Source organism: Aotus nancymaae, unplaced genomic scaffold (genome assembly GCF_030222135.1).
Source record: "Aotus nancymaae isolate 86718 unplaced genomic scaffold, 86718_ANA_hifiasm-v0.15.2.pri h1tg000032l_0, whole genome shotgun sequence".
Lineage (NCBI taxonomy): Eukaryota > Metazoa > Chordata > Mammalia > Primates > Aotidae > Aotus > Aotus nancymaae.
This window is the reverse complement of record NW_026988445.1, coordinates 21648119-21670373: the sequence shown is the minus strand read 5'-3', so window position 1 is coordinate 21670373 and position 22255 is coordinate 21648119.

The following is a 22255-nucleotide window of genomic DNA, read 5'->3' as shown; positions in this document are numbered from 1 at the left end:
CCAGACAGTGCTGAAGAGGTAACTCGACTTGGAAGCGCTGCTTTTTGACAGTACACACATCTCGGTGTGGGTGAAACGCTGGGGGAAGGGGTCAGTACGCTGGACTATGCCCATCCCCAAGCGCCCTTCCCGTTAGTGATAACACACAGGATAACTGGCAACTCTGCGTCACTCGCCAGTTACCTTGTGTGTTGGTGTTTTCTCCAAATTAGACCCTTACTTAGGGAAGGATTTAAGCAGTATGGAGCACAATTCGGTGCGTATTAGGTGCTCCGTAATTAGCCAGCTTCTCAGGGGCCCGCACTGACTGATAGTTTGACCTACTGGCTGCAAAACACCAGCCAGAAATACAAATAAGGTTAAAGTCATGTCAGCCACTTGGAATGGCTTTTGGATTAGGGACCTTGAAGTTCTTACCTTCTCTACTGGGCTTTTATCCACATTTATTTGGAAAGATACATTTTAGTGTCACCAACATGGGCTTTCTCCTCCCTGGCTTTTGTTTTTATTATTTTTTATTTTAATTAAGGAATTCATTACAAGTCCCGTAACTGGAAACTCATGTTCTGATACTCTGTTGCTTTTCTCTCCTCCTTACCCATTTTCCAAGTTTGATGCACTTCCCAAGATCCAATCTGAATAGCTGAATTTACCCTGGACATACACTGCCTTGGATGTGTAGTCATCTTTTGATGTGCGTTATGTGTTTTATCTATCCATCTCGATTGTAGTTTGAGGAAAGAAACTTGTCTTACGCATTGCTCAGTCCATAATGTAATGCTTTGCATAAAATAGATATCAATGTTAGGTTGAAATGTTAGATTATTGATAAAGTCAGGAGCCATTGACTGTCTTCACAATTCTGCCTGAGTCTTTTTTTTTTTTTCCCTTTGAGACAAGGTCTCCCTCAAGTGATCCTCCAACCTCAGCCTCAGGAGTAGCTGGGACTATAGACGCACACCACTATGCCCAGCTAATTTTTAGAATCTTTTGTAGAGACAGGGTTCACTATGTTGCCCAGGCTGGTCTCAAACTCCTGGGCTCACAAGATCTTCCCACCTTGGCCTCCCACAATGCTGAGATGACAGGCGTGAGACACCAAGCTGGGCCCTGAGTCTGCCTAGTACTTCTCCTTTCCAAAGGTAAAATAAGTTGACATAAGTACACATAAATGCTGTGTTTCTTTGGTAAGTGGTGTTTAGGTGCAAATGGGGCTAAGTAAAAGGGCCAGAGAGCAGAGTTAACAAAGAAAATCTGGATTAAAATATCCATAAATCCTAAGAACGTATTCCTAGAAATATCTCCCTCCCTTGGCACTGTTCAATGAGCCCAGTGTGTCATTTTAAATAAGCAAATATGCACTGAATGCATATCATGGCAAGGCACAGCAGTAAAGAATACTAGCATGCAAAGGACCTATGGGTCCCTCTAGATAGTCCCACACCTCTTACATTATTATTGCAATAGCCTAATTGGTCTCCCTATTTTTGCCTTTGCCCCTCTGCAATTTAGCCTCAACACAGCAGCCAGAGAGATGATGACAAAACATAATTCGGATCATGTTAATCCCTTACTAAAAGCTACCGTTTTTTTTTGTTTGTTTTTTTTTTTTGAGATGGTCTCACTCTGTCACCCAGGCTAGAGTGCAGTGGTGTGATCTTGGCTCACTGCAGCCTCCGCCTCCTGGGTAGCTGGGACTACAGGCGCCCACCACCACACCCAGCTAAGTTTTGTATTTTGAGTAGAGACGGGGTTTCACCATTTGCCCAGGCTGGTCTCGAACTCCTGACCTCAAGTGATCCACCTGCCTCGGCCTCCCAAAGCTGGGCTTACAGGTGTGAGCCACTGGGGTCTGGCCAACCATCTACTAACTTTCGCTCATTATTTGAGTGAAGATCCAGTTCTTACAGGAGCACTTCATGATCTGCCCCAACCTCACACGCTGTGACTTTATCTTCTACTATTTTCCTCCTCCCTTTTTCTGCAGCAGTCACACTGACTTTGCTGTTCTTCCCGCAGGCCTGCCACACTCCCATCCTAAAAGCTTTACTCAGTGTTTCCTTTTCCCCTTTCAAGTCTATCCAAATGTCAGTTCTCAGTGGGGCTCTTCCTGACCACCAATATTTAAATTGTAAATACTCTCCTGAAACTCACTCATACACACTCCCTATCAACTTGTCCTTGCTTTATTTCTAACATTTGTCATTCTAATAGACTATAGAAGGTGACTTTTTATTTTATTTTACTTCACCCATCATAAGACTATAAACTCCATGAGGGCAGGGAGTTCTGATTGTTCTGGTTTCGAGAGAGCTTAGACTCTAACTGAGGACACGTAGTAACGTGCTTTAGAGAAGATTAATATATGTAATTGGGAGCACCTGACTGGCAACCTTAGTTGGGTGACAAGGAAATTCTCTCAGGGGAGGCAAAGTTTTAAGCTAAAGGAAACAGCCATCTGAAGATGGTGGGGAAGAGCATTCCAGCCTGAGTGAGCAGCTACTGCAAAGTCCCCGAGGGTCTTGAGAATGCATTAGACGTGTTCAGGAAACAAAGGCCACCAATCAGCATGGCTGAAGCATGAGGAGAGAATGATACGCGGTCCATGGGATTGGATGGGCCACCCAGGAGAATAGATAGAGGGAGAAAATCACCTAGGACAGCCCTGGGGAGATAACACCAATAAATGAGACTGAGACGGGACAACCATGGGAATCTGATGAGAGTGTTGTCACAGACGCCAAAGAAAGAGGAACAGTCTGGGCACGGTGGCTCACACCTGTAATCCCTGTGCTTTGGGAGGCAGAGGCAGGTGGATCACCTGAGGTCAGGAGTTCGAGACTAGCCTGACCAGCATGGTGAAACCCCGTCTCTACTAAAAATGCAAAAATTAGCTGGGCATGGTGGCATGCGCCTGTAATCCCAGCTACTCAGGAGGCTGAGGCAGGAGAATCGTTTGAACCCAGGAGGTGGAAGTTGCAGTGAGCTGAGATCGTGCCGTTGCACCCCAGCCTGGGTGACAGCGAGACTCCGTCTCAAAAAAAAAAAAAAAAAAAAAAAGGAACAGCCAGTTTTGCCAAGTGTGCTGAGAGGCCAAGGAAGACAGAAGTGACCAATGGGCTTAGGAACACGAAAGTCATTGCTGACTCTGACTCTGAGTGGGTTGAAAAATGTGTGGTGAAGAACTGGTGGAAACCGTGACTGTAAATATTTCAAAACTTTTTGCTCTGAGTAGGAACAGAGAGGCAGCATTATGGCTGAGGAAACTGTGGAGCAAAGGGGAGATTCAGGTTTTCTCGTGTTGTTTTTGTTTTTAAAAAGAGAAGATACTACACTGGCGACTTTTAGACTTTTTTTTTAAGTGGCCTATAATAAGAATTACATTTCCATTGAGACTTACTACATATGTACTTAAAATTATTAAAACAAAAAAATTTGGCTGGGCACGGTGGCCAGCCTGTAATCCAGCACTTTGGGAGGCTGAGGCAGGTGGATTACCTGAGGTCAGGAGTTCAAGACCAGCCTGGCCAACATGGTAAAACCCTGTCTCTACTAAAAATACAAAAATTAGCAGGGCCCTGTGGCGCATGCCTGTAATTTCAGCTACTAGAAGGCTGAGACACGGGAATCACTTGAACCCAGGAGGCGGAGGTTGCAGTGGGCTGAGATTGCACCACTGGCCTCTAGCCTGGGCGACAGAGTCAAACTGTGTCTCAAACAAAAAAAAAAATTGTTTTTTTTTTACAAAACAATACTCGTGTAAAGCAACTTACTTTTTTATTTTAAAAAATGCTGCTTATAACCCACTAAAATGTTTGCAAGATCCACTAATGGGCTGTGACCTGAAGTTTGAAGAACACTCAGTGGTGTGTTGATGTTAGCTCATACTGGCTCGTGACAGCCGATTTTGCACATAATTTCCACGGCGATACCTTGAAGTTGTCCAGGGCAACTGCCACAACTTAGGACCTTCTTTCCGCAAAGAACAAGATCTTAATCATTTATCAGGACACCACTGACTGCACTCATATGAATGATCCATGGAAAGGAGAAACTGATCATGCAGGAGAGGGGATGGTGTTTCCTATAAAAGTTGTGAAAACCGGTTTCAGGACAATAGGGTAGATATTGCAAATTATTTGCCACAACTGCTTGAGAGTTATGCAAATAAAAGGATCACTTCTGGTAGGATCAGTTTCGTTTTCTTCTGTATTGTCCTCTTTTCTTACCTAAGAAGCCACATTTATATGGTATAATGTGGCCATAAATTTATTAATAGTGTGATATAAAAATTTGTCTTTTTTTTTTTTTTTTGAGACATAGTCTCATTCTATCACCCAGGCTGGAGTGTCATGGTGCAATAATGGCTCATTGCAGCTGTGACCTCCTGGGCTCAAGTGATCCTTCCACCTCAGCCTCCCAAGTAGCTGGGACTACAGGTGTGCACCACCATGCCCAGCTAATTTTTTTTTTTATTTTTTTTAGAGATGGAGTCCCACTATGTTGCCCAGGCTGGTCTTGAACTCCTGGGCTCAAGCAGTCCTCCCACTTCAGCCTCCTAAATTGCTGGAATTACAGGCATGAGCCACCATACCCAGGCAAAATTAAGTCTTATATGCAAAATGTTAAATTAAGTATATATATAGCCCACATTTTTTTAAAAAACTAGTAAAATCATGATCTTAGACATGAACTGTAAGCTCTTTCTACTTTGCAGGGTTAACTGATTAAACAGAAATAGATACGATATTCTATCAATGTGAATCATATTGTTTCAAGCTAAGAAATACTCTGGCAGTGATTTTCCTTACGATTTTGTTGCTGTGTTATTTTTTAACATAATTTTAGAAATTTTGGACCCCTCTCCAACCATCCATTAAATAGCGGTGCTAGTGCTGGAAAAATATGCCCCCAAATCAACCATTTTGGAATACAAATTAGATGTGATAAAACAGTATCAAGAACTTTATCAAAAACCTTGATGTGCTGTGAATTTAGAAACCGAACTCTGTCACAGAACCTGTGACAATAATAAATAAAAAAATTAAAGCAAAAATATGCCGCAATGGATTATACATTCATGAACCCTGAGAACACATGTCCTGCTATTCTCTGGAGAAAATCCAGATATGTAGGTTTTAAATTATGCAACATCTCAGGAATGCATTCTTTACAAAACCACAGCACTCATACTTACACATACATCTGCTTCCCCAGGAAATGTCATGGATGGCGTCATCTACCTCTTCTGATTATCTTCCCCAAGCTAAAGGAATTCATTTCCCCTTTGAATCCTCTTGCTTTGACCTAATCGCCCCCCAACCCCAATACTAGTCCCATCCATGAGCACCAAACTGGTTTTTTTTCACCCTCCAGATCCCCTATGCTTAGATTCACCAGGCTTACCTCTGAAGTTCTACAGGATCATGTCCCAAATCCAGTCTTTTCAGGTGGGAGGAACAAGCTTCTAGAACTATGATTTTGTCATAAAATAAAGGAATCTTAGTGATGAGAGGGATCTTAGGAGGAGTATAAATTAATTCACCTGGGCCGGGCACAGTGGTTCACTCCTGTAATCCCAGCACTTTGGCAGGCTGAGGCGGGTGGATCACCTGAGGTCGGGAGTTCGAGACCAGCCTGACCAACATGGTGAAACCCCGTCTCTACTAAAAATACAAAATTAGCTGGGCATGGCGGTACATGCCTGTAATCCCAGCTACTTGGGAGGCTGAGGCAGGAGAATCACATGAACCCAGGAGGCTAGGTTGTGGTAAGCCGAAATTGTGCCGTTGCACTCCAGCCTGGGCAACAAGAGCAAAACTCTGTGTCCAAAAAAAAAAAAAAAAAAAAAAAATTCATCTCAATAGCTCAAAGGATGAGATAGCCTAGTTTTTGAAATACATTTTTTAATGGCTTGCAGATTATGGTGTTAGTACTAAAAAACACTGAATTATTTGATATGAGGAAAATGTATCTGAAATTATGTAAAATGTAAAGGCAAAATGATACTAAAAATGTATAAATAGTATATATGTATATGCTGTATATATCCAGTGAGAGTCAGACAGTAATTACATACATGTATTTAGCAAAGTGCAAAAGAATGATGTCTAATGGGTAGTGTTCATTGTTATCTTTTCTCTTGCAAAATTACTGAGATTCATTAAAAGGCTTCTCTCAGTAAGCCAATCTCAATATTTAACCGACCCTTCTTGTGTGTAGCTAATCTCTTCCAGCTTGTGTTTACACAATTCATTATAAAGCGACAAGTGAAACCTCAGGAATTTCTATGGCAGGTTGGAGCAAGCAAAAAAATTGAAGTGATTTTAAAATAATAATTAAAAAAAGCTATTGAATCCAAACGAGTACTTTTCCAAAAATATTTTATCTGGGGGTAATTTAAAACATACACAAAAGTAGAGAGATGGTGTGATAAATGCCCACGCTTTCCTTGCCCAGCTCCAGCAATTACCCACATGGTCAATCTTGTTTCCTCTACGCCTCACCTTCTTCTCCCCACCACTGGTTCATTTTGAAGCAAATCTCAGACTTCATTTAATCTGTAAAAGCTTCAAAGCTAACTGTTAGAGTTAAAGGTTTAATAAGATCCAGCCAGGTTTAATTATTTGGCCTGAAGACTTTACAGGTGATACGTAGTTCCAATTATAACTCATCAGGAGACACAAAATGTCTGGTTGCTTTTCTTTTTATGACATCCACACCAATGAGTGGTTTCAGATGTTGTTAGCCTGATCCATCTGTTATGAAATTCCCATCAGTTTTTGATCAGATGATTTTAGTATCTAGCTATTGATGGTCATTGCCTAGATCCATTATTTCATCAGGAATTGAAAAATGGTAATATTTCAGTTCTGTCATTCCTCCTGCATTTATTAGTAAGAATTCTTTTTCTTTTTCTTTTTTTCTTTTCTTTTGAGACAGGGTGTCACTCTGTCACCAGGCTGGAGTGCAGTGGTGCGATCTTAGCTCACTGCAACCTCTGCCTCCCAGGCTCAAGTAATCCTCCCATCTCAGCCTCCTGAAGCTGGGACTACAGGTGCACACCATCATGCCCGGCTAATTTTTGTATTTTTGTTAGAGATGGAGTTTTGCTATGTTGCCCACACTGGTCCTGAACTCCAAAGCTCAAGCCATCTGCCCTCCTGTGCCTCCCAGAGTGCTGGGATTACATGCCTGAGCCACTGTGCCTGACCTAAGAATTCTTTTATTAGGAAATACTGCCTGACAAATAACGCTTCAGTGAATACATTTGTGCACATGTCTTTTTGTATATTTGCCACAGTGTATCTTTAGATAGATTCTTAGAAGCTGCATTTTTTTGTGTCAGAGGTTAAATGCCATGTAATTTTGCTAGATATGAGTCCAAGCACTTCTTGAGAACCCATTTAAATCCTGTCTCTACTTTACCATAGGGTAAGGTCCAGGCTATTGCGATGGGAATGGGTATTGGGGGTGAGGCCAAGAGGCTGTAGTGGGAAATTTCACCTGAAATGACAGGAGAATCCAAATTAAGGGAGTGTGTAGGATCAGGAACACACGAAAAGCCAAAGTCCAGAAGCCAGGAAGGAAATCTAGGGAATTTCAAATAGGGTCAAGAGCAGATATGGAAGCTTCCATCCAGGAACAGAAATGTGGGAATAATGAATACAAAAACAGGTTTGGAACAAATTGGGAAGGGTCCGAGGTCTGTTCCTGAAAGGCTGGGACTACACGCGTGCATCACCACACCCAGTTAGTTTTTTTATTTTTTTGTAGGGATGGTGGTCTCACTATATTGCCCAGGCTGGTCTTGAACTCCTGGGCTCAAGCAATTTTCCACCTCGGCTTCCCAAAGTGCTGGGATGACAGGTGTAAGCCACTGTACCTGGCCCATCCTTCATTTTAATATCATGCATTGCCCTGAGGTATATAAAAAGCCCGTCTTCCCAAGTAAATGAAATTCGAGCTGATGCCTGCAGAGCCTCCTTTAATAAAGGCTCTGAAATACCCACCCTCATTAAAATGATAATTTCCAATAAAATTTTGTTTAACAATGATTTACAAAAGATTAAATTTATTTATTTTGATTGTATGTGGATCATGGTAACAATAAAAAGACTTGTAAAAATAACTAAATTGAAGGAATCTTTGAACATTTAAAGCCTTAAGACCACAGAAATTGAAGGCCACAGAAATATTAATTTATATTAATATTTTTGTTGCAGAGGCATAATGGAGGATCAACAAAAAACTTTTAAGCATTAAAAAAATATTATACTAGGCCGGGAGCGGTGACTCACACTTGTAATCCCAGCACTTTGGGAGGCCGAAGCAGGTGGATCACGAAGTCAGGAGTTCGAGACCAGCCTGACCAACATGGAGAAACCCTATCTCTACTAAAAATACAAAAATTAGCTGGCAGTGATGGCGCATGCCTGTAATCCCAGCTACTCAGGAGGCTGAGGCAGGAGAACTGCTTGAACCTGAGAGGCAGACTTTAGCCTTTGTTTCACTGGAGCTTAACTAATTTGATAGGTCTTAAAGAACAGATGACTGATAGTGAAAGGCTGACAGGTCATTGTCTTCTAAGTTGAGCAAGTGCTTCCTGGTAGCAGAGATGAACTAGTTTTTTCTTTTTTTTTTTTTTTTTTTGTGAGACGGAGTCTTGCTCTGTGGCCATGCTGGAGTGCAGTGGCACGATCTCGGCTCATTACAACCTCCACCTCCCAGGTTCAAGCGATTCTCCTGCTTTGTTGCCCAGGCTGCAACTGTTTGCTTAGGGATCAAAATGCAAAGGACCATACCATGTAGCCTCATCTTCCTACTATAGATAAGGTTTAAAAGTCCCATAGCATAGCTAAATTATACAGAAAAATGTGGATATAACTACAAAAGTGGAAAGAGATTTGGGATAATTCTTGCCCGTTTTGTTAGGCCAAATGCATCTTTGTGCAAATTAGAAAAAGGTGGTCTTCATCCCTTCATTCCCGTGTACATAAAACCAATACAATCTGTATACTTTTCTCTTGTTAATCTGCCTGGTGTCAATTTAATTTCTAGGTCCAGCCGAAAAGCCCACTAAGGGGTGTTCGGCTCCTTGCCAAGGCACTGGCCATAGATAATGAGGAAGCCGGGCTGTTTCTGGGAACAGAACCATCTGCTTGTGTAGGATCTGCAGTGAGGTTCTAAGCCCCTGTTGGACCGTTCAGCACTTCAGGCGGTTAGTGTATTAGTTTAACCCTAGCAGTGATCAGGCAGTCCTTGAGATCAGGTATACGAAAGAGTAACTATGAAGCAAGACAGCCCCATTCCCTGTGAGAGTTCTTCAAGGAAAAATTCCAAAGATTTGAGAAATGAAGCTGTGCGTGGCCTTCCTTCAGTCACTTAAAGCTGGACTCATGTAGAAACTGAAGGCCATGAACCCCATAACCTAATATAATCCAAAACCAAATGTCCAAATGTCTTCCTCCTGTCAACTTTTGCCATCCCTCGGTGACAAACTATAGGAAGGAGGGACATAAAACATACTTTTATTCCAATAAAGATAAAAAAGACAAAGAAGGCTGGGCACAGTGGCTCATGCCTATAATGCCAGCACTTTGGGAGGCCGAGGCAGGTGGATCATGAGGTCAGGAGTCCGAGACCAGTCTGACCAACATGGTGAAACCCCGTCTCTACTAAAAATACACACACACAAAAAAAAATTAGCTGGGCATGTTGGCGCGCGCCTGTAATCCCACCTACTCAGGACACTGAGGCAGGTGAATTGCTTGAACCCGGGAGGTGGAGGTTGCAGTGAGCTGAGATTGCACCACTGCACTCTAGCCTGGGCAACAGAGCGAGACTCTGTCTCAAACAAAACAAAACAAAAAACAAAAGACAAAGAAGGGCATTACATAATGGTAAAGGGAACAATTCAACAAGAAGAGCTAACTCTCCTAAATATATATGCACCCAATACAGGAGCACCCAGATTCATAAACAAGTTTTAGAAACCTACTAAGAGACTTAGACTCCCACACAATAATAGCAGGAGACTTTAACACCCCACTGTCAATATTAGACAGATCAACGAGACAGAAAATTAACAAGGATATTCAGGATTTCAGCTAAGCTCTGAATCAAGTGGACCTAATAGATATATACGGAACTCTCCACCCCAGAACAACAGAATATACATTCTTCTCAGTGCCACATGGCACTTACTCTAAAATTGACCACATACTTGGAAATGAAACACCCCTGCAAAAGAACTGAAATCAAAACAGTCTCTCAGACCACAGTGCAATCAAGTTAGAACTCAGGATTAAGAAACTCACTCAAAACCACACAACTACATGGAAACTGAACAACCTGTTTCTGAATGACTCCTGGGTAAATAATGAAATTAAGGTAGAAATCAAGAAGTGCTTTGAAGTCAATGAGAACAAAGGTCAGCGATCAGGCAGCAGGGTCCTTCTGTGTTTTAGTGCCGTGAGCACTTGACTTCACTGTTTGGACATTTTCCTTGGTTATCTGTCTGTGTACCACAGAGATCAAAAGAACCCGAACTCCTCCAGCCACCTCCCCAGACCCTATCCCATAAAACTCACACTTTTCTTTCTAGGATGGCCCCTGCTCCACCACCCTGTGGTGAAGTAAAATGTTGCTTTAAAAGACAGACGCTCCAAACCAGCTAATACTTCAAGTCTGTATTCCATCCCATCTTCATTTGCGAATGTGTAGCTTTAAAGTTAAGATACAAGCCTGAGCAACATATTGAGACCCCTGTCTCTACAAAAAAAAAAAAAAAAAAAAATTTACCCAGGGGTGGTAGCCTGCCCTTGTAGTCCCAGCTACTTGGGAGGCTGAGGCAGGAGGATCACTTGAGCCTCAGAGTTCAAGGCTGCAGTAAGCTAGGATTGCATCACTGCACTTCAGCATGGGTGACAGAGCAAGACCCTGTCTCTAAACACAACAACAAAAACAAAACCTACACACATTTGTTTGCGATCTTAGCCCTTTGGAGCTATCAGGCAAAAATTAAAAATTTTCATTTTAGAAGATTCCTAATGTCTGTCTCTGCTGGAATACAAAGCTGCTTGGCTCATAAAATTAGTTAAGAAATCTGTCATCTTTTGGTAAACTAGTTTTGTCCCGAGCTAATCCAGTGTGTGTTCTACACATTTATCAATTCTTTTGGGCTGACCTACATTGGCACGATGATACAATGCATGTATATGCAAAGGAAAATAATTACCTCATCCTAAAATACAGCACTGTGATAAGTAGGCTTCACAATGAGGGAGATACTTACTTAAGTCTCTAGCATAGCAGACCACACTCTAGCTAATCTGTGAGGGAGGATGTCACGTCCAAGTGTTTAACATCGTGTCTGGCTGTTCAATCCAGTTTAGAATTCTTGGCTTTTGCAGCAGAGCACCCTGCCAAGAAATACAGCAAGCCTAGCAAAATGCCTGCCCCCGGAACCCGTTAGTGTGGGCAGGAGGGTCCACAGCTTCCCGAAAAGGCCCTAGATTCCTTTTCCACCCTCATTCCTCTCTGCCAGCCTTGAAATGTAATGTTTTATTTCATCAAAGCCAAGTTCAGCACCGGATCTGAGGATCTGCCCAGTTCACATCTTGATTTCTGTCTGGCTCATGCTTGCTCGTGCCTTTAACTGAGGAGGGTGAGCCTGTGGCCTCTCTGCTCATTCATGTACTGCTTGCTTAGGGAATTTGGTCAGGAGCCACCCATGCAAAGACATTTAATTGCAATTGTACCTTGTGTGTGTGTGTGTGTGTGTGTGTGTGTGTGTGTGTGTCACCAAGGCTGGAATGCATCAATCATGTCTCACTGCAGCCTCAACCTCCTGGGCTCAGATGATCCTTCCACCTCAGCCTCCCAAGTAGCTGGGAATACAGGCATGCACCAACCTGCCCAGCTAACGATTTTTTTTTTTTTTTTTTTTTTTTTGAGAGACGGGGCCTTCTTATGTTACCCATGCTGGTCTCAAACTCCTGGGCTCAAGCAATCCCTCTGCCTGGGCAAAGTGCTGGGATTACAGGCACAAACCACCTCACCAGGTTTTGCAATTGTACGTTTAATTGGATATACAATTCCTGTTCTACCCATGAAACCTGAGCGAGCCTTTAGACATTTCTAATATTGGATAAATTACTTGTTTCATTCAAGTAGAAAATCCAAGGGCTGCTTTCCATTGCCATGGAGTTTTTGTAGTTGTTTGCTGTTTTTAATAAAAGCATTTTTACTATACATTTTTTAATACAAAGCCAATGGGTATTTTCACTATAGAAACAATGCATAAACAAAAGAAACATTATTGGGTATCAATAGTCACTCTCACCCAGGGCAACCACAAAGAATGAACAAGTCATTAAAAATGTTGTACATTTGGCCCAGTGCGGTGGCTCACGCTTGTAATCCCAGCACTTTGGGAGGCTGGGGCGGGCAGATCACAAGGTCAGGGTTTGAGACAAGCCTGACCAACATGGTGAAACCCGGTCTCTACTAAAAACACAAAAATTAGACGGGCATGGTGGCACATGCCTGTAATCCCAGCCCTTCAGGAGGCTGAGGCAGGCGAACTGTTTGAATCCAGGAGGCGGAGGTTGCAGTGAGCCAAGATCGATCCACTGCTTCACAGCCTGGGTGACAGAGCAAGACTTTGTCTTGAAAAAAAAATTAAAAATATTGTACTTTTTCTGCAATATCATTTTCTTTTCTTTGAGACAGGGTCTTGCTCTGTTGCCCCAGGAACAAACCATCATCTCCACAGTTACCTTGCTTGTTAAGAGCTAAGCTGTCTTTGCCAAGAACAGGTAAAACAATGTCCCTTATGTATTTTCCTGTTGTGAGGTGTGTCAAAAAGTTCTTTTTGTTTTCATGAAGGGAGGTACAAACAGATCCATCAAGGACCTGAACAGAATTTTGCTTCTAGCTACTGAGCGTGTGTTTGACTTGGACTGAATTTGTTTTAAACTGTTTTTAAATTGAATTTTAAATGGAGTTATAAAATTGTAATTAGGCTACAGTGACAATGAGGCCTCATCGCTGTGACTTGAGTAAAGCCATGAAGTATATTTTCAGGATCAGCAAATATTATATTCCTGGAAAGATTAAAACATAAATCATCTTCACAGTTATTTTATTTGGCTGGGGTGAGCAAGTTGAAGGAAGCTTTTAAAATTTGGATTTAGTCTTTTTTTTTTTTTTTTAATAGGTACAGGGTCTTGCTCTGTCACCCAGGCTGGAGTACAGTGGCACAATCATGTTTCACTGCAGCCTCTAACTCCTGAGTTCAAGGGATCCTCCTGCCTCAGCTGTCCAAGTAGCAGAGAATACAGGTATATGCCACTGTGCCTGGGTAATTTAAAAATTTTTTTGTAGAGATAAGTCCTCGCTATGTTGCCCAGGTTGGTCTCAAACTCCTGGCCTCAAGCTTCTGTCCTATGTCAACCTCCCACAGTGCTGGGATTGCAGGCGTAGCCATCATGTCCTGACTGAGTCTGTTTTACTTACAGTTCTGTTTTTTTTTTAAATCATTTTCTCATTTTCTGACCTGTAAATAGTGTAAGGTTTGTTCTTACCGAGTTTAAAAGGAAGAAACTGAGGCCAACACAAGAAGATCCAATATGAAGGGTTTATTCAGGCTCCCGGGCGAGGTTCTGCGGTCCAACAGGAGGGGCCAGAGAAGTCACACGGACTCCTCTCAGACATGGGGTTTTATAGGGAGTGAAGGAGCTCGATTGGTTGTGGGAGAGCAGGACTACTATTGGGTAAGGTTACAAGCCTTTGTTTGCATACAGGACTTGGCTGCTATTGGTTAGACTTACTCGGGTGCTATTGGCTAGAAAGACTCGGCTGCTATTGGCTAGAATCACAAGACCCCGCTTGCATACTGGGTTCTTTAAGGAAAGGCCAGGCTGTGTGAGAAGGAGAGAAGGGAACATGCCCGAGAATGTCCGAGCTTTTGGAAAAAAGGTGGGGGGTGTGCGTCCGAGCTCCCGGCGAGGCAACCGGCCTTACAAATAGATACCTTAAATGGAAATGATTTTTAAAAATGGATTTTAAAAAAATTATTAAATTAGGTACATTCATAATACAATGATTACATGTACAACAATTAATTCACAAAGTATAAGTTAAGTGGAAGTTAAGTGGAGTCATAACTTGAATTCACTTTGATTTTGGATCACTCTTAGCAGATGTATGAAAGATGACCCATGATGGGGACTACAGCGCCAGGGTACACTAGGTCTAGAGACGAGTTACGAGTCTGGAGATCAGTTACAATTATGGCTGTAGTGCAGGTGAGACAAGGTGGGGCCGTGGACTGGTTGGGGTGGAAGGGGCTGAGCAGGGATCCACAGGTGGGTGGTCAGTGCGATGTGGTCAGGGAGAGGAGGGCAATGCGAACATTAAATTCCCAGTTTCTTACCAGAGTCAATGGGCACTCTTCACTGAGATAGTAATTTAAGGGGAGAGCAGGTACTGGGGAGGAAATGAGGCCTGTCATTTGAGAGGTACTACGGTTGAAGCATCTGAGACCTCAGCAGAGCAGCATAAGAGGCAATCAGGGGTAGGAAATAAAATTGCTTTTGGCTGGGTGCAGTGTGGCTCACACCTGCAATCCCAGCACTTTGGGAGGCCGAGGTAGGTGGATCACTTGAGGCTAGCAGCCCAAGACCAGACTGGACAACATAGCAAGACCCCATCTCTACAATATCTACAAATATTAGCTAGGCATGGTGGTGTGCGCCTGTAGTCCCAGCTACTCGAGAGGCTGATGTGGGAGGATCTCTTGAACCCAGGAGGTCAAGGTTGCAGTGAGCTATGATCACACCACTGCACTCCAGCCTGGGTGACAGAGAGACCAGAAAAAAAGGGAGACTAGAAGAGAAAGCCAGAGAAGTAGAAAAGAACCGTGAGGGATTACAGTCTCAGGAGCCGAGAGAGATGAGTTTTGTTTTGTTTTATTTTTTTGAGGTGGGATCTCACTCTGTTGCCTAGGCTGGAGTACAGTGGCATGATCATGGCTCACTGTAGCCTCAACATTCCAGGCTCAAGAGATGTTCCCACATCAGCCTCCAGAGTAACTGGTACTACAGGCACGTGCCACAATGCTCAGCTAATTTTTAAAAGTAGAGACAGGATTTGATTATGCTGCCAAGGTTTGAGCACTGCTGTTTCTCTTATACCTTTCTTTTCATCATGGGGGAAGCTTTGTCTTTTTTTAAGCTTTTTTTTCCCCAATTAGGTTATAATTCATGTAACATGAAATTCACTATTTTAACCATTTTCAGCTGTACAATCCAGTGGCTTTTAGTTCATTCACAACGTTGTGCAACCAGCACCAGTATCTAATTCCACAACATGTTGCTTGATCTCTTAAGCTCGGAAGATGGATGGAACGGCGTGGACCTCATCAAAAGAAACCAAAGCCACCAGATTACCGGAGGCATTCATGGTTTCCTAAACAAATCCCCTCATTTTGTATTTTCCAGTGATAATGTGTTTTTCTCCTGGAGGGCCATAAAATGGTAAAGAAAGGTTTTGCTTTATTGAGAGTCTTTCTACTTATTTATTCATTCATTCATTCAGCATCATTAGCATCTCTTGTAGGCCAGGTACTCAGTGCTGATGATCCAGAGGCGAAGAGGAACACAGGGCCCCTGTCCTCTGGGGTTTGCTGCTTAGCAGGGATGGCAAGTGGGAATCAAGCAATTATCGTCAAGGCAAGTGCTGTGGGAATGGGCTGTAGGATGACAACTGCGACTGAGGATCGGGTACAGTTTCCTGGAGACAGTGGTATTGAGTGTGGGAAGATTAGCCAGGGAAGGACAGTGTGCCTCATGAGTGTGGCTGGGGCAAGAGAAGGACGCACGGGTGTAGATAAGAGCAGAGGGGATGGCACATGGTGACACCTTCAGCAGGAAAGAAAAATGGCCACAGGGACTTGGAATTCCAGGGTGGCTAAAGCCTCAAGAGCTGTGTGAGAGTAGAGCAAGATGACACGAGGTGCTGGGGCAGGAGGCAAGTCACTCGGGGCCTTGCAGGCCGTGTTGATGGTTTGGGGCTTCATCTTCAGGATAGTAATCTGGCCGGGCACAGTGGCTCACACCTGCAATCCCAGCACTTTGGGAGGCCAAGGTGGGTGGTGGATCACCTGAGGTCAGGAGTTCAAGACCAGCCTGGCCAACATGGGGAAACCCCATCTCTACTAAAAGTACAAAATTAGTCATGCGTGGTGGTGGCCATCTGTAATCCCAGCTACTTGGGAGGCTGAGGTAGGAGAATTGCTTGAACCTGGAAGGTGGAGGTTGTGGTGAGCTGAGATCACACCACTGCACTCCAGCCTGGTGAAAGAGGGAGACTCTGTCTCAAAAAAAAAAAAAAAAAAAAAAGGAATCTGTCGAAAGGGGTTCAGGCTAAAGACAAAAAGATTCACCAACTCTATAGAGAACAGCTGGGAAGTCATTATAGGGTGAGAAAGGGTGGCTGCTTGGGTTAGGATGGTGGCTGTGAGGTGGGGGAGGAGGGAGGGATTTAGCAGATATTTGGGGGGTAGAATAGACAGGGAAGGAGAGGGAGGTCTTGGGGATGACTTGAACAACTGAGTGGATAGTTAAACGGGAACCCTGGTGATAAACAGATTTGGAAGAAAAGATCATGGGTTCAGCTTAGGGGAGGTTGAGTTTGGGGTGCTTGTGAGGCTCCATGTGGAGATGTCAAGTCCGTAGTTAGGAATATCTAGATACTCAGAGGACAAGCATGGGTCAGAGATATAAAATGAGGAGAGGTGAAAAGTAACAGTGAAATCACTCTTCCCTAGGCAGGAGCGTGATGGTGTGATCATGGCTCACTGTAGTCTTGACCTCCTTGGCTCAAGTGATCCTCCCACTTCAGCCTCCTGAATAGTTGGTACCACAGGCACACTCCACCGCACCAGGCTAGTTTATTTTTGTTTTTATTTTGGTGGAGAAGGGTCTCCATAGGTTGCCCAGGCTGGTCTTGATTTCCTGAGCTGGATGGATCTTCCTGCCTTGGCCTCCCAAAGTACTGAGATTAGGGCGTGAGTCACTGTGGCCAGGCTTGGATTGTCAATGACCTGTCTTTCCTCCTAGTTCAGTGATTCTCAGCTTTGTTCTACCCATTTCTGGACCATGTGTGCACTGCTCTCTCCAGTAACTTCCCTCGTTGTCTGCAGCGATTCTTCGCAGTCCACAGGCTCCTTGAGGATAGAAATGTGTTGCTTATCTTTATATCCCCAGCATCCAGAACCCATTTTAGAAACCCACTAGGTACTCAGATGACTGATGACTGACCAAGAGTACACATGAATCAATGATTGTGTTGAAATCTACATAATTCATCAAAGACAGTGATTGACGTTATCTTTAATTTTGTAGCACCCGTTGTTAGAGTTTAAAATAATCTTTACTTATTTAGAAGCAAAACATAAAATCATACAGGTGATAACATGAAGGCAGCTTAAAAAGTACAGCACAAAGATGTAGAAACAGTATCACAAAGATTTAGGAGCTCAAGAGCATGCCTTCGGCGCTGAAGAACATCCTCCATGAAGCCTCAAGGACCTGCCCCAGGGGAAGACTCAGGGGTCACTGGGCTGTTACATAAAACAGAAGAGCATGGCTCAGTGCAGGATGCCCAGAGAAGCTACCCTCTTGTACATTTGCAAAAGTGCTGTTAAACTCAATCATTTCATTTCAAGTGGCACTGTGGATTGCTTTGATGTCTTCAACTGTGGAGTTGATTTCTAGGAGGCATCCCCAGCTAAACACGGCCACTGGACCCATGCCTCACAGCCCCTGCAGCCACAGGAAGAAAGAGAACAAGCTCTCCCTCACCTTGGTTCTTCTGGTCTAGGTGGCGAGCACCCCGAGGACAGCATCCAGCAGCCCAGGGCTGCCAGCAAGCCCAGCGTGTGGCCCAGCATCTCAGCCACACTCCTCTGTAAACACAGGGGAAGGAAGCAAGACTTGCCTTCATCCATTTACAACCAAGTCCACAGGGTTCAGAAGGTAGAGATCAGAGAAGAAATGGGGGTGAATGTTGCTACTGCCTTGGGCTCATGTAGATAAGCTGTGTTTCAGTTCAAAGAGAAGAAAATGGTTTTAGCATTATTAGGACCAAAGTGTCATTAAGGATGAAAGACAAGGCCAGGCATGGTGGCTCCTGCCTGTAATCCCAGGGTTTTGGGAGGCCAAGACAGGTGGATCACCTGAGGTTATGAGTTTGAGACCAGCCTGACCAACATGGCGAAACCCCCATCTCTACTAAAAATTAGGTGGGCATGGTGGCAGACGCCTATAATCTCAGCTACCCCAGAGGCTGACACATGAGAAGCGCTTGAACCTGGCAGGCAGAGGTTGCAATGAGCTGAGATTGCGCCACTGCACTCCAGCCTGGGTGACAGGGTGAGATTCTGTCTCAAAAAAAAACCACAAGCCAATAATTTGCTTTTGCATGGTCAGGGAAAAGGAAGGCCGTCGGCATATGGAGGAATTTTGATTTGAGAAATGAGTGAATGGCTCTAAAACAAGCCACACAAAGCAATGACACAGACCCAAAGGAGAGGAAAATTATAAAACAAGGAGGGCAGAAGTGGAAAGAGGTGTGATAAGAAGGATCATCTGCTCAAAACTTGATAAAACATTTATTTTTCCAAAAGAGAAAGGAAGGGGGAGAAAATCTCCTAGACTTTACTTACTAATATTGTACTTGAAAGAACATATTTTTTATTGCAGATTATCGAGGAAGGGGCAAGGATAATGCTCCGGGTCAATATCTGCTGTAACGATGAACTTTGTCATTTAACATTACCGTTACCGTTGGTCATAACCGCTTCCTTGGAGGCTAAATTGAAAGGGAAAGAGACCAAAAATCCACAAAGGGCTAAGCCTAAATCTACATGAAAGAAACATTCTGCTGAGTGTTAAAAATAATTCCCAGAATATGGAGCTGTTATTGGAGCTGGCTGGTCACACATTGGATCTGAATGACAGGGTGAAGTAGTGATGAACACACCCGGGGACGGGGACCCTCATCTCAATTATGCCAGCCTCATTCTGCTTGTATGTGCTCATTTGTAAAGCAACCTTACTCCTCCTGTCTTACAATGGGGCTACTTGCAAGGCTTTTGCATACAACCAAGAATTAATATTAATAAAAGGCTGGTCCTAGGCAGTTCTTAGAGGACTTCAGCCCAGCCAGAAAGGATGTGTATAAATGTTATACTCCAGCAGGGGGCAATACCACATAAAAATTACTACGAAGGAAAAACAAGGGCGCAGCAGCTTTTGTCTGCTACCATGTTTTCTGTGCTGTTGAATAATTACTATTTAGTGCCTTAAAAATAGGTGACTTGTTCGTACAGTTGATCTTTTGAGTACTGATGGGAAATCTTAGCACCACTTAAGCCCTAACAATGTGAAACTTTGCCATTTTCAAAGTCACGTGGCTGGAGTCTCCCTCCTGTGTGTGGATATGTGAGTGAGTGACATGCGGCTGAGTGACATGGATATGTGAGTGAGTGACATGTGGCTTTCCTTTTTCTGTGTGTAATAATTTGCTATTGCCACCAAAGAAATGCATATTACATAGACCCTCATCAACTACCATTACAGATGGGAGTTTTGTTTAAGAGAATATACCCTGGATTTTTCTCTTTTTTAAATAGAGATGGAGTTCTTACTGTGTTGCCCAGGTCCTGACCTCAAGTGACCCTCGCGCCACAATCTCCCAAAGTGCTGGGATTACAGGTATGAGTCACTACACCCAGCCCTGTAATTTAGCTAAAGATATTTCATTCTAGGCTTGGAATGGTGGCTCCCGCCTGTAATCCCAGCACTTTGGGAGGCTGAGGTAGGAGGATCACTTGAGGCCGGAGTTTGAGATCAGCTTGGACAGCATAGCTAATCCCCGTCTCTACAAAAAAAACAACAAAATATTAGCTGGGCATCCTTGTATAGGACTGCAGTTCCCATTACTTGGGAGGGTGAGGCAGGAGGATTGTTGAGCCCAGGAGGTTGAGGCTGCAGTGAGCTGTAATTTCGCCACTGCACTCCAGCCTGGGCAACAGAGCAAGACCCTGATTCCAAAAAATAATTTAAAAAAATGAAAAAATAGATTTCTAATAGCAAAAGGACCTCATCATTAGCAGTTAAGTTTATAGTATGCCCAAGTTAACATGGATCCCTACAGACAGAAGTAAAAGTATTAATAAACTTAAATTTTAACAATTATTTGATCAATTGGTTATAATCCTACCTTTCCACTCTCACCTTTGTAAAGTATCAGCATGCTTATGCTATTATAGTATTTATTTGCTATAAATTAAGTTTAAATAAAATGATTTTGCATTGTTATGCAATTGATTGATACTTATATTTCAGTTGAGAATTACTGTTTGATATTTCTGTATGCAACATAGATATAATTCATACTACATTTAGTCAAAGTCTGGACTCTGAAGGAGCTTTAAAAATCCTTGATGACATTTTTCTCTGTTAATGGCATGCTCCTATTCATCAAAAATTTTCATAAGGTAAACGCCAGTCATTACAGATGTCCACATGTGCAAGAAACAGTACAGTCTTTTTTTGAGATGAAGCCTCGCTCTGTCTTGCCCAGGCTGGAGTGCAGTGGCACCATCTTGGCTCACTGCAGCCTCCACCTCCCACATTCAAGTGATTCTCCTGTCTCCACCTCCCCAGTAGCTGGGACTACAGGTGCGCGCCACCACACCTAGCTAATTTTGTATTTTTAGTAGAGAAGGGGTTTCACCATGCTGGCCAGGCTGATCTTGAACTCCTGACCTTACCGGGCATGGTGGCTCATGCCTGTAATCCCAGCACTTTGGGAGATTGAGATGGGTGGATCACCTGAGGTCAGGATTTTGAGACCAGACTGACCAACATGGAGAAACTCCATCTCTACTAAAAATACAAAAATTAGCCAGGCATGGTGGTGCATGCCTATAATCCCAGCTATTCAGGAGGCTGAGGCAGGAGAATCGCTTGAACCTGGAAGGTGGAGGTTGTGGTGAACTGAGATTGCACCATTGCACTCCAGCCTGAGCAACAAGAGCGAAACTCCATCTCAAAAAAAAATAATAATAAAATAACTCCTGATCTCAGATGATCCACCTGCCTTGGCCTCCCAAAGCGCTGGGATCACAGGTGTGAGCTACCGCACCCAGTCACTCCTATTTAAAAAAAAAAAAATTTCTTCCATCCTGGAACTTCCCCATGCAATTATAATAGGAATTAAAACTATAAGTATGTTCAAAGCTTCCCTATCCATGCTAGCAATGAGATGACGATAAATCCAGGGTTAGACTTCACTAGCAATCAGGACTCTGGAAATAATGATGCCAAATGGAGAGGCGAGTGGGCGGTGCACTGTGGTTCCATGTTTTCCCTGTTACCCCTGAATTTAAGGGTAAAGGAGCGCACTCAACTCTGCCTGTATGTCATCCGCCTGAACACTGCAAATCAGCAAATGTCATCTTGCCTGACATGTTTGATCCAGCTCATTGAAGGACAGTTCCACTGACAAATCTGAGCAATAGCTGTGTGCTTGAGATAAGGTGGTAAGTTCAGTGTACAATTAGTTTTGAGACTGCACTTTTGTGGTTGGAATTTTGGAAACGTGCCCCTAGAAGCCGTGCTCACTACGTTTTCCAAATTTTAAATTTAGAATTTAAGAACATTTTCCCATTTTTATTTTCTTTTGCTGCTGTGGCCCCTTCGGAGGCAGTTAGAAGCCCCCATCTTGGGCTGCAGTCCCAGGCCACTGAGAGTGACCCTGTGGCTTTCAATAGAGCAGGGCTTCCTCTGAGTGGAGGACTTGAGTGGAGACTAGGGAAAGATGGGGGCGGGAAGGAGGGTGGGCAGGGGGTGGGGTGGGTGCTATTTCAATGTCTTTCTTCCCCAAGGTGCCCCTTCTTGCTGGCCTCTGCCTTTTGTCTCTGGAAATGAGAGAAACTTTCCATCCTCCCTCCACAGGGATAAAGGCTTGGGGTGGGGGTGGAGGTCCCACCTGTTCTTCCATCTTTTCTGTCTCTGTCTGGGGGAGGTGGAGGCCCCGAGGTGGGAGGAGGAAAGAGCAGGCTGAGGAAAGGTATAGAAAGGCGTTTTCCCTCTCACCCTCCCCCGTTTCCCTCTACCACTGCGGGGATGGTGGCCACAGACTGTGCAGGCTCGTGTTAGGCTGAGGTGACCAGCGGGCC